The sequence below is a fragment of the Manis javanica genome, chromosome 3, assembly GCF_040802235.1.
Source record: "Manis javanica isolate MJ-LG chromosome 3, MJ_LKY, whole genome shotgun sequence".
Lineage (NCBI taxonomy): Eukaryota > Metazoa > Chordata > Mammalia > Pholidota > Manidae > Manis > Manis javanica.
Genome location: NC_133158.1, coordinates 168,070,248 through 168,083,902, shown reverse-complemented (window position 1 = coordinate 168,083,902; position 13,655 = coordinate 168,070,248). Strand labels below are relative to the sequence as shown.

Genomic DNA, 13,655 nt, shown 5'->3' with positions numbered 1-13,655 from the left:
TAGAATATTGAACATAGGGGGATTGTTTGAAAGTTTATAAAGGAATAGTTACAGACATTTCAGTTCTACTCCACCAACTCAGAAAATCATCCCTCCTTCACCCTGCTGAAGGCGGGAAGCAGAGGGTGTAGTAAAGGACTAAAAATTGAGTAAAAGTCTACATTCTGAATGAAAAGGGCACCAGACCCTTTCCCCTGCCCAGGTCACCAGAAATCAGACTTAACTTCTAGCTCCCAGCCCCCACTGTTGATAAAGAATACTTTTCTGGAGATTAGAAATCCCATCTAACCACATGATAGCCTTACAGCAAAGCCCACTAACTGGTAAGTTTCCTCTTAGCTTTTTAAAGCCTCACTTTAAAACAACTTTACCAATGTATAATTTGTGTACATATTACATATTAAGTGTGTACAGTTCAATGAGATTTAACGTGAACCATGTAATCACTACCCTAAAAAAGAATGTTTTCATCATCCTAAAACTTTCCTTGGGCCCTTTCCCAATCAAGTCCCTTAACCCTCCATATCTGACAATCACTGATTAGATTTCTATTACTATAGATTAATTTTGCCAGTCCAAGACCTTCATATAATAGTAGTCATACCATATTGTACACTTTGGGTTGTCTCACTTTACACAATGGTTTTGAGATTCATCCACTTTACTGCATGTATGTATCAGTTGTACATATATATTTTTACTACTGGTGATATTCCACTGTATTGATACACCAAAATTTGTCTTATTTATTCACCAACTGATAGACATTTGAATAGTATCTAGTTTGGGCTATTATGAATTAAAGCTGCTATGAACATTCAAGTAAAAGTATTTTTGTGGATATGTGTTCATTTCTTTCTATTAATAACAAAGGAATTACTGAGTCATGATAAGTGTACATTAAAAATTTTTTAAACCTATAAAACTGTTTTCCAAAGTGGTTCTACCATTTTACATTCTTAGCACACTTGGGAGCTATAGTGGCTCTATATCGATTTGGATACTTGTCAGTTCCTTTAGTTTTAGTCATTTTAGTGGGTAAGAAATAGTATCCCAATGTGACTTTAATTTGCATTTCCTTGATAACTAATGATGAGTTTTTTTCATATGCTTATTAGCAATTCACATATGTGTAAGGTTGGAGGCACTGGAGAGAGGGGTGAGCACGTTGGACACTGATGACGTGCCAAAGTCCCTGGCTGCTGCCCCCTCCCAACCTGAAAAAGGTGCCTTAGACTAGCCAATCCTCGCAACGCTGTAAACCTATGCTCTCCCTCCCCCTACCTTCTTTAAAAGCTCACTGCCTGCCCTGCTGGGTGTGACTTCCCCAGCCTGTGATAACCAGACCAGAGAACATCACCTAGGAATTGCGCTCAAATAAACTACCTAGCCCTTTCTTGCCTCTCTTCGCCTGCTTATTTCAGCTAAAATTTATCTTACAATATGTACCTTCTTTTGTGAAATGTCTATTCAAATCTTTTGGGTTGTCTTTGATTATTGAGTTTTAAAAGCTTATTTAAATACTTTAGATACAGGTATTATTTTCTCCTGGTCCATGGCTTCTCTTCCTATTTTCTTAGCAGTAGCCTTTGAAGAGAAGGTTTTAATCTTACTAATTTCTATTAATCCAATTAGTCAATTTTTCTTTCATAGTCAATATATTTTTATCCTGCCTTAAGATCTTTGTCTATGCCAAGGTCATAAAAATTTTCTCTTAAGTTTTTTTTTTTTGGTGGTTCTATTGTTTTAACTTCTTTGTTTAGGTCTATGATCTATTTTGAATTAATTTTCATATATGGAATGAGGCTGAGTTTGAAGGTCATACAGCCCCATTTGTTCAAAAGACTATCCTGTTCCCACTGAATTATGTTGGAGGTTTTGTTGAAAATAAATGACCATATACATAGGCTTATTTCTGGATTCTTTATTCTTTATATACAGCAATACCCTCTGTGTTAATTAATGTAGCTTTATAGTAAATCTTAGTGATGATTTTTTCCTTTTTCAGAATTATTTTGAGTATTCCGTGTCTTTTAAATTCCATGTCAATGTTAGAACCCACCTGCCAATTTTCACAAGGAAAACCTGCTGGGATTTTGATTGGAATTTCATTGAATCTAAATCTCCATTTGGTAACAATGCAGATAATAGTATCAAGTCTTTGATCCATGCAAACTGTGAACAGTGTATCTCTCCATTTATTTAGAAGTCCTTCAGTTTTAGCAATGTTTAATTCAGCATTAAATTTATTCCCAAGTATTTCATGTTTTTTAATGCTAATGCAAATGGTTCTGTTATTTTAATTTAATTTTCCATGTGTTTCTTGCTGGTTTAGAATTACAGTGATTTATGTATATTGACCTTGTCACCGCCACTTTGCTAAATTCACTTATTAATTATAGTATTTTTTAGGTAAATACCTTGGGATTTTTTATATAGACAATTTTGTTGTCTGAATATAGGGAAGTTTTACTTTTCCCTTTTCAATATTTATTGCCTTATAGCCTATTGCATTTAGGATCTCTAGAACAGTATTGAATAGAAGGTCATGAGGTCAGAAATCCTTGCTTTGTTCACCTTGTATTTTTAGGGAAAAGTATTCAGTCTTTCACTATTAAGTATAATGATAGCTGCAGCTTTTTTGGTAGATATCCTTTATTTATTTAGATTTGGTAGATATCCTTTATATTATTTAGATTGAGAAAGTTTCCTCTATTTCTAGTTGGTTGAGTTTTAAAAAACTCATATGGTTAATTTTTGTCAAATATTTATTCTGCTTCTATTGAAATGATTACATAATTTTTACCTTTATTTTGTTAATGTGGTGAAAGAGGGGTGAGATAACTTAAATTCATATTAGGAAGGCAAGATGTAATGTTTAAAATGAATAATGAATTTGTAATATATATGCATCTATAAATATGGAAGCAAACAATGGAAGAAATAGCTACGAGAAAATTGACAGCAGTTGTCTCTGTGGAGCAGGTCTACTTAGGAATGGAAACTGGTATTTTTTAAAACCTTTAAGCATTATCACTTTAAATATGAGAATTAATATATAATATTTGAAAACACATTTTAAAAATTAAAAATGCATTCTAGGGAGATGTGAAGATAAGGTTGGGTGGGGGCAAGGGTGTAGGGGAGATATCAGGCACAGGTTGCTTTGGGGGGCATCCAAAATGAGATATTCCCCATGCAGATGGCTATACTGAGTGGTAAAAGACAGGAGTAGAAGATAAAAGATTTGGGAGTAAGCATCAGATAAAGGTTTTAAAGCCACAAGGAGTGTGTAAGACAACATGTAATGCATAGCATGAGAAAAGGGTCAAGGACAAAACTGTGAGGAAGGATGGCATGTATAAGGTGAGGAGGAGGATGCAAGGAAGGAGATAGAGAATGAATTTTCAAAGGGCAGGAAGAGAACCAGACAAATATGACATGGAAGTCAAAGAAGGAAAGTGTCTCATTTTTCCAATATGCTGAATTCCAAAAATGTGTACCAACAAACATTGGAGTTATACTTTTATGGATGTTTCTACCTGATTTCATGAAGTTTAGGAAGTTAAAAAAACCTTAAACAACATAAATGTAATGATGGAAAATAGAGAATGGTGTTACACATATTTTTTTATGTTGCTATTTATGTGTTCTATTTCAGGAAACATCTGGAGCAAAGAGGATGAGGTAAAGAATTTCCACTGCTTATTTCAACTGATGAAAAGGTTCAAGAAGAAAATGATCAACATAAATTGTGGATCCAAGAGCAAACTGGCTGAATATCCATGTCACTTAGATGGGACATTTGAGGACTACCAAGAGGAATAATTGTAGAAAAGTGCCTAAAAATGTTTTTATTTAACAGAGTACACAAGGTGTGATGATTCAGAAGTAGTGAGTCATTCTGAAATAATAAAACTATTAGTTTGCCTGGAAAACACAGGCACTCTTTGGTGGATGACTCAGTATGGAAACTGATTCCAAGAGAACAATTTAGAGGAATATAAAAACATATACATTGAATTACTTGTAAGATAAAAAAGAAGACCTGGAACATTTGCTGTGTTCACTTCAAAAATAGTTCAGAAGATAAATTAAGAAATCTATTAGAATGGAAGATTTTTCTGAGGCTCAAAGAAATTACATACATGAAAGAACAATTAATGCTTTAGGTTTAGGGTTAATGCCTTAATGAGACTAAAAGAAAAATAAGAACATCTCAGCAGCGTGCCCAACTTGAGCATATGGGAATGAGGAAGTGCTTAAAAACTTACTTTTATTTTTACTGAAGTGGTGAAGCAGGAAGAAATGTGGCTGAGGGGAAAAGCACCAGGTGGGCAGTCAGGAGCTCCTCATTCAGCTTCTGCTTCTGCACTGACCAGCTTAGTAAGTTGGTCAAGTCACTTCCCTCAGTGGGATTTCACCTTCTCTTCTGGAGAAACAGGATGAAAGATGGAGCTCAAGTTTAGGGAATATGACAGAAGCAAAAAATTTTTTCTTAGTTTTAATTGAAAAAGCTCTATTTTACCAGAGATTATTTTCAATTATTTGATGGGTGAAGCACAATGAACTGCTTATTAATTTTTAATGCATGTAATTTGCAAAGCTACTGATTTCCCTAAGTACTGGCTCTGAAAGGAAATTGAGGAGGTTAAATCATTACCATTAAAAAAATTTTTTTAATTCTCTATTATATATTGGCTGGTAGTATTTTTAAATTACTTTAATTCATTTATTTTCCTATTCTAAGTCCTTTTCTTATTTTGCAGGACATCATGTAAACATCAAATCACATTCCATAGATAAAAATCATTTTGATAGTTTAGAAGAACATATGTACAACATAGTTTAATAAAAATTTGGGTGCGACAAAATAAGCCAGGTACTCTTCAAGATGAGGGAACTAATAATTCTATGATTTTGCCTCAAGCAGCTTACAACATGAGTGGGCAGAGAAAGAGGACACCTAACCTTGTATGTCAAGGAAAACATCCCAGAGAGGACTGCTGAGCACAGTGCTGGAGTACAGTACCAGAAGCTGGCTGCAGGAAGACAGGGCAAATGCCTTGTGGGCAAAGGGAACAAGGCAGGCAGTGACATGGGATGTGTGAGGGGCTACCAGGAGTTTGGCATTAGTCCCCCATCAAGTTTGAAGGGAGGCTTCTAGGCTGCAGATGAAGGGGTTAGGGCAGAGGCAACAAAGCATCAGAGGCCCTGAGAGGATTCAATGGGAAAAAAAGGGGACAGGTCAGATCTACACTGTAGGCCTATCACTTTTTGTAGCACTGCACAGGACAGACTTGGGGAAGCAAGACCAAAGCTAGTAGATGGGAAGAAGTCCTCTGCAGGGTCCAGAAGAGAAGTCAGCGAGGCTATAAACGAAGGCTTTTTATCCTGTGCTTTTCTAAATCTCTGTCCAAATTCTGGTCAAAGTTGACAACAGATCTTAAGTTCATTTTTGTTGAGTAAATTACAGGTTTTTTAAATAAAAGACTCTCTTCATGAATATATATTAAGTACCCAAAATGTTCAGGGTATTATAGAAACAATCAAAGCTCCCTGTAGGAACTTACGTGATAAAAGAAACAAGACAAAAAAGAATAAATCAATTCATTCAACAGGCATTTAGTGAGGCCCTCCTGGGCCCTGATGGAGGTCATATTCTAGGGACAGTGCTTTGAAGAATGTAATTTTTACACCCTCCTTTTCTTCCCTAGCCAGTTCAAATGAGCATAGAGGCTCTTCAGCACCAACCAAGTGGGCAATTCTACAAGATGAGCAGGAGGAGCCTGGAGTAAAATAACTAAGAGATTGGGTCAGGGGAAAACTTGCTTGAATGGGACAATAAGAGAACAGGGAAAAATTCCAAAGGATAGCATGGATGGCAGTAAGCCAGGTAGAGGCCTGGAAATGCCTTCAATTCAGCTTGGATTTGAGAGATCAAAGTTGTTATTTAACAACAGTTTCAGTCTTTATAAAAGTAATACTGTAGGAACATGACATGCCTGTTGCAAAACAGAGGGAGAGAAATACAAAGAAGAAAATGAAGATTACACATAGATATAGTATCAATGTGAACATTTTTGTAAATGGCCTTTTCGGCTTTAAATACACCAAGTACACATGCACATAAATAAACATGGGGATTTTTGTGAATATTTATTTTTAACAAAAGTAAGTTACCTGTAGTTTATTACCTGCTTTTTCTATTTAATAAAGGGAATATCTCATGAAAATAAAAATCTACTCATACATCTTACATACACTATGTGCATATACAAAATACACTTATTCAATTCTCCACTAAGGCACATTATTACACTGCATGACAGGTAAAGTGCAGAATGGAAGCAAGCAGCAAGTAAATGACAAAACTAACTTCAGTTGTGGCAGCATTTTGAATATTCTGAAGGTGGAAAGAGGTAAGACATGGGAGCTCACAACATTTTAGTGTTCCAGACATAAGATGAATAATGTCTGAATCTGGAATTCTTTGTGGATGAAGAATTTCCAAAAGGGAGGCAAAAAAAAAAAAAGGAAAGAAAAAGAAAAAAAGGGGGAACATTGCAACCCAACACACATTAAACATGAAGCAATTTCAAATCTTCACATCTGTAGAACAGATAGAATGTCAGAGACAGCACTCAGACAACTGAAAACAGTGGGTGGACTGCCAGGGGAAAACCAAGTGCTATTCTAGTGATCATCCACAGCCATGGAGTCCAAGAAGTGACAGAGCTCCCCAAACTGCTCTAACAGACAGTGCACTGAGAGAGTAGGTGGTCTTATGACTTAACATATCCTTGGTCTGGGCCTGTTTCCTCAAATGTTTGGGTGGACTCCATGAGGTTTTTTTGTGAGTTTTCTTTGTGCTTGTCAAAGATCCCTTGGAAGCTGCCAATACTAGGCATTTCCCACTGCAACCAGAATAGCTCTGCTTTCATCTATTTTATATATGGGCTCTCCAAAAAATATTTTATTTGAAAAAATGAAGTTCCACAGCTAAAAAATATTTAAAATCACAGGTTTAAAAAAAATAAGATTCACCCTACATATTATGTGTTAATTACAAAAGTAAAACTGAAAATTGATAACTGAGGGATCTGAAAGCTACCACCTTAACACCTTAAACTTAGCATCATTAACAGTCGGGCAACTGGGTAACGCACATCTCTGTATGATGCGGTCTGAAGACAGAGGTATCAATTATGGAGTATTTAGCTTTAACCTACTTGATGTCCAATTATAGGAAATGCAGGCAGTAGAGAAACAAACAATACCATGAGGAAACAAATCCATGATATGGATGATTTTATGATACAACCGATCTGGTCTCTTCAACATGTCACTATCATAAGGGAAAAAGTATGTGTGTGGAGGTGGAGTGGGGTCAGGGTAAGGAGGTGAGGGAACACCAACTATAAAAAAGGCTCTGAGGATTAAAGATGGTAGTGTGAGAGGCGAGACAGAGGCTTCCTCCTAAAACCGCATATAATATGAAAACATAATTAATACAACTAAACTTGAAAGAGCAACAGGAAGGAGGACTGTGCCAGACTGCATACACCTGGAGAAAAGAGCAGAACTCACGGAACAGGGTAACGTACCAAAGCTGTGGCCCAGCAGAGCCAAAGCCCTTCCCCCACCCCAGCTCACAGACGGGATGAAGAGAAACAGAGCAGGGAGGGAGTGGAGGCCTGGGAATGCTGAATACCTAACTCCAGAGACCTGCTCTGGGAGCCCAAACATTTCATGGTGCTTGCATGGTACTCTCATGATTAGGAGGTTGGAAAGCTAAGACAGGCAGAATTCCTGGAGAGACAGATTCCAGCAGCTAGGGGAAAGCAGGGATCCATATCTGGCTGCTCTGGGACAAAAGAAAGGCAGGAAGTCTGAGAGACTTCCTAACAAGGAAGCCCTCAGCAAGAGGGCTGCTAAAGAGGCAAGGATTGCACAGAGCTTACTGCTAAGGAGAAAGGACAGGTAGACAAAATTGTCTGGGTGCACTCTGCCCAGCAGTTTGGGAGCTTTCATGAACTTCAGTTGCTCCAGCTCCCTGGCTGGCTACACAGCTCCAAGGACCCCATCCAGGATATGCAGCCTACTGTGCCTTTCTCCTGGCGAGCCCCAACTGACTCCCAAACCGGCAAACTCTACTCTGGCGTTAAGCCAGCCAGAGGGAAGATCTGTCTATAGTAGCTACAAATACAAAGCATAGAAGCTTATACCTGTGTGCTCAGCCCACTGGTTCAGGCAGTGGAGACAGGCATAGCAGCTGGGAAGCAGGAAACAGCTCTTTCCTCCCCCCAGGCACCAATACCACTCCCCTGTGATCCCCCACATTACTTTAGGGGCTGAGTAGCTCCAGAGAGTAGACATTCTGGGCACTAGAGGGCACAATATACAAATATGAAATGCCAAAGGAACTTGGTCCAAAGTAAAATCATTAATACAACTCCTGAGAAAGATTTGAATGACATTGACCTCATGACTCTTCCTGAAGAAAGGGAGTTCAAAATAAAAATCATTAACATGCTCATGGAGGTACAGAAAGATATTCAAGAACTCAGGAATAAATTCCGGTTGGAGATCCAATCATTGAAGAGCACAATGGAGGGTATTAAAAGCAGATTAGATACAGTGGAGGAGATTAATGAAATAGAAAATAGACAAGAGGAAAACAAAGAAGCTGAGGCACAGAGAGAAAAAAGCATCTCTAAGAATGAAAGAATATTGAGAGAACTGTGTGACCAATTCAAACAGAACAACATTTGCATTATAGGGGTACCAGAAGAAGAAGAAGAGAGAAAAAGGGATAGAAAGTGTCTTTGAGGAGGTAATTGCTGAAAACTTCCCCCAATATGGGGAAGGAGATAGTCTCTCAGGTCATGGAAGTGCACAGATCTCCCAATACAAGGGACCCAAGGAAGACAACACCAAGACATATAATAATTAAAATGACAAAGATCAAGGACAAGGACAAGGACAGAGTACTAAAAGCAGCCAAAGAGAGGAAAAAAACATCACCTACAAAGGAAAACCCATCAGGCTATCATCGGACATCTCAGAAGAAACTCTGCAGGCCAGAAGGGAGTGCCATGATATGTTCAATGAAATGAAACTGAAGGGCCTCAAACCAAGAACACTCCTCCTGGCAAGATTATCATTTAAATTTGAAGGAGGGATTAAACAATTTCCAGATAAGCAAAAGCTGAGAGAATTTACCTCCCAAAAACCATCCTTACAGTCTATTTTGGAGGGACTTCTTTAGATGGAAGTGTTCCTAAGGTTTAATAGCTGTCACCAAAGGTAATTAAACCACAGTAAAGAAAGTAGAACAGCTAATTACTAAGCAAAAACAAAATTAAATTAACTATCCCCAAAGTAAATCAAGGAATAGACAAAGAGTACAGAATATGATACCTAATAGATAAAGAATGGAGGAGGAAGAAAAAGGAGGAGGAAAAAAAACCTTTAGATTGTGTTTGTAATAGCATATTAAGTGAGTTAAGTTAAATTCTTAAGACAGTAAGGAAGTTACCCTTGAATCTCCAGTAACCACAAATCTAAAACCTGCAATAGCAATAAGTACATGCCTGTTGATAATCACTCAAAATGTAAATAGACTGAATGCACCAATCAAAACACCCAGAGTCACTAAATGGATAAAACAACAAGATCCATTTATATACTGCCTACAAGAGGCTCACTTTAAACCCAAAGACATACACAGACTAAAAGTGAAGGGATGGAAAAATATATTTCATGCAACTAATAGGGAGAAAAAAGTAGGAGTTGCAGTACTTGTATCAGACAAAATAGACTTCAAAACAAAGAAAGTAACAAGAGACAAAGAAGGACATCATGTAATGATAAAAGGGTCAATTCAACAAGCTATAACCATTATAAATATATATGTGCCCAACACAGAAGCACCTACATATGTGAAACAAATACTCTACATATGTGAAATAAATACTTGCAGAATTAAAAGGGGAAATAGAATGTAATGGAGTGATTCTAGGAGACTTCAACACTTCACTCACTCTAAAGGACAGATCAACCAGACAGAAAATCAGTAAGGAGACACAGGCACTGAATAACACATTAGAACAGATGGACCTAACAGACATCTACAGAATTCTACACCCAAAAGCAGCAGAATACACATTCTTGTCAAGTGCACATAGAACATTTTAAAGAACAGATCATCTACTAGGCCACAAAAAGAGTGTTGGTAAATTCAAAAAGACTGAAATTGTACCAATCAGTTTCTCAGATCACAAAGGTATGAAACGAGAAATAAATTATGCAAAGAAAATGAAAAAGCCCACAAACACATGGAGGCTTCAAAACATGCTCCTAAATAACCAGTGGATCAATGACCAAATAAAAACAGAGATCAAGCAATTTATGGAGAAAAATGACAAGAATAATTCAATACCGCAAAATCTGTGGGATGCAGCAAAGGCCATGCTAAGAGGAAAGTATATTGCAATACAGGCCTACCTCAGGAAAGAATCCCATATGAGCAATCTAAACTAACAATTAACTAAACTAGAAAAAGAAGAACAAATGAGACCCAAAGTCAGTAGAAGGAAGGACATAATAAAGATTAGAGCAGAAATAAATAAAATCGAGAAGAATACAATAGAAAAGAACCAATGAAATCAAGAGCTGGTTCAAGAAAATAAACAAAATAGATAACCCCCTAGCCATAATTATCAAGAAAGAAAGAGAGTCTACACACATAAACAGAATCAGAAATGAGAAAGGAAAAATCACTATGGACACCACAGAAATACAAAGAATTATTAGAGAATACTATGAAAAATTATATGCTAACAAACTGGATAACCTGGAAGAAATGGACAACTTTCTAGAAAAATACAACCTTCCAAGCCTGACCCAAAAAGAAACAGAAAATCTGAACAGACCAATTACCAGCAATGAAATTGAATTGGTAACCAAAAACCTACCTAAGAACAAAATTCCTGGACCAGGGGGCTTCACCACTGAATTTTATCAAACATTTAGTGAAGACCTAATACTGATCCTCCTTGAAGTTTTCCAAAGAATAGAAGAAGAGGGAATACTTCCAAACTCATTCTATGAGGCTAGCATCACTCTAATACCAAAACCAGGCAAAGACACCACAAAAAAAGAAAATTACAGACCAATATCCCTGATGAACAGAGATGCAAAAATACTCAACAAAATATTAGCAAACCAAATTCTAAAATACATTAAAAAAATCATCCATCACGATCAAGTAGGATTTATTCCAGGGATACAAGGATGGTACAACATTAAAAAATCTATCAACATCATCCACCACATCAACAAAAAGGATAAAAACCACATGATCATCTCCACAGATGCTGAAAAATCATTTGACAAAATTCAACATCCAGTCATGATAAAAACTGTCAACAAAATGGGTATAGAGGGCAAGTACCTCAAAATAATAAAGGCCATATAGGACAAACACACAGCCAACATTATACTTAACAGTGAGAAGCTGAAAGCTTTTCCTCTAAGATCGGGAACAAGACAAGGATGCCCACTCTTCCCACTTCTTTTCAACATAGTGCTGGAGGTCTTAGCCATGGCACTCAGACAACACAAAGAAATAAAAGGCATCCAGATTGGCAAGGAAGAAGTCAAACTGTCTCTGTTTGCAGATGACATGGTATTGTACATAAAAAACCCTAAAGAATCCACTCCAAAACTACTAGATCTAATATCTGAATTCAGCAAAGTTGCAGGATACAAAATTAATGTGCAGAAACCTGTGGCATTCCTATACACTAACAATGAACTAGCAGAAAGAGAAATCAGGAAAGCAATTCCATTCACAGTTGCATCAACAAGAATAAAATACCTAGGAATAAACCTAACCAAGGAAGTGAAAGACCTATACTCTGAACACTATAAGACACTCATGAGAGAAATTAGAGAAGATACCAATAAATGGAAACACATCCCGTGCTCATGGATAGGAAAAATTAATATTGTCAAAATGGCCATCCTGCCAAAAGCAATCTACAGATTCAAGGCAATTCCTATCAAAATACCAACAGCATTCTTCAATGAACTAGAGAAAATAGTTCTAAAATTCATATGGAACTACAAAAGACCCTGAACAGCCAAAGCAATCTTGAGAAGGAAGAATAAATAATCTCCCCAGATTAGGCTCCCCAACTTCAAGCTCTACTACAAAGCCACATCAAGACAATTTGGTACTGGCACAAGAACAGATCCATAGACCAATGGAACAGACTAGAGAGCCCTGATATAAACCCAACTATACATGGTCAATTACATGATAAAGGAGCCATGGACATATAATTGGGGAAATGACAGCCTCTTCAACAGCTGGTGCTGGAAAAACTGGACAGCTACATGCAAGAGAATAAAACTGGATTATTGTGCAACCCCATAAAGAAAAGTAAACTTGAAATGGATCGAAGACCTGAATGTAAGTCATGAAACCATAAAACTCTTCGAATAAAACACAGGCAAAAATCTCCTGAATATAAGCATGAGCAACTTCTTCCTGAACGCATCTCCTCAAGTAAGGGAAACAAAAGCAAAAATGAACTCATGGGACTACATCAAACTAGGAAGTTTCTGTATGGCAAAGGACACCATCAACAGAACAAAAAGGCATCCTACAGTATGGGAGAATATATTTGTAAATTACATAGCTGACAAGGGGTTAACATTCAAAATATATAAAGAACTTACACTCCTCAACACCCAAAAAGTAAATAACCCAGTTAACAAATGGGTGAAGGATATGAAGAGACAATTTTCCAAAGAAGAAATTCAGATGGCCAACAGGCATATGAAAAGATGCTCCACATCACTAATCATCAGGGAAATGCAAATTAAAACCACAATGAGATATCATCTCACACCAGTAAGGATGGCTACCATCCAAAAGACAAACAACAACAAATGGTGAGGTTCTGGAGAAAGGGGAACCCTCCTACACTGCTGGTGGGAATGTAAATTAGTTCAACCATTGTGGAAAGCAGTATGGAGGTTCCTCAAAATGCTCAAAATAGAAATACCATTTGACCCAGGAATTCTACTTCTAGGAATTTACCCCAAGAATGCAGCACTCCAGTTTGAAAAAGACAGATGCACCCCTATGTTTATCGCTGCACTATTTACAATAGCCAAGAGATGGAAGCAACCTAAATGTCCATCAGTAGATGAATGGATAAAGAAGATGTAGTACATATACACAATGGAATATTACTCAACCATAAGAAAAAAAACAAATCCTACCATTCGCAACAACATGGATGGAGCTAGAGGGTATTATGCTCAGTGAAATAAGCCAGGCAGAGAAAGACAAGTACCAAATGATTTCACTCATATATGGAGTATAAGAACAAAAGAAAACTGAAGGAACAAAACAGCAGCAGAAGCACAGAACCCAAGAATGGACTAATAGTTACCAAAGGGAAAGGGACTGGGGAGGATGGGTGGGAAGGGAGGGATAAGGGTGGGAAAAAAAGAAAGGGGGCATTACAATTAGCATGTATAGTGTGGGGTTCATGGGGAGGGCTGTTCAACACAGAGAAGACAAGTAGTGATTTTACAGCATCTTACTATGTTGATGGACAGTGACTGTGAACGGG

The 13,655-nt window shown here is 37.3% G+C and overlaps 1 protein-coding gene and 1 long non-coding RNA gene across 6 annotated transcripts in view; one reads left to right on the top strand and one right to left on the bottom strand.

Moving 5' to 3' along the window:
* Positions 1-4,268, top strand: part of LOC140848501 (uncharacterized) — a 218,467-nt gene extending 214,199 nt beyond the window's left edge. Inside the window, exon 3 of the long non-coding RNA XR_012129512.1 lies at positions 3,662-4,268. This is a non-coding gene — a long non-coding RNA (uncharacterized lncRNA). The remainder of the gene's footprint in view (positions 1-3,661) is intronic.
* Positions 1-13,655, bottom strand: part of PPP2R3A (protein phosphatase 2 regulatory subunit B''alpha) — a 219,482-nt gene that overhangs the window by 173,927 nt on the left and 31,900 nt on the right. For 3 of the 5 annotated variants that reach the window (XM_037022878.2, XM_073232349.1, XM_073232350.1), the window contains exon 2: positions 4,275-4,432. The exons of the other annotated variants lie outside the window; for them this stretch is intronic. The gene's annotated coding sequence lies outside the window, so the exon portion shown is untranslated. The remainder of the gene's footprint in view (positions 1-4,274; positions 4,433-13,655) is intronic. 5 annotated transcript variants of the gene reach the window in all.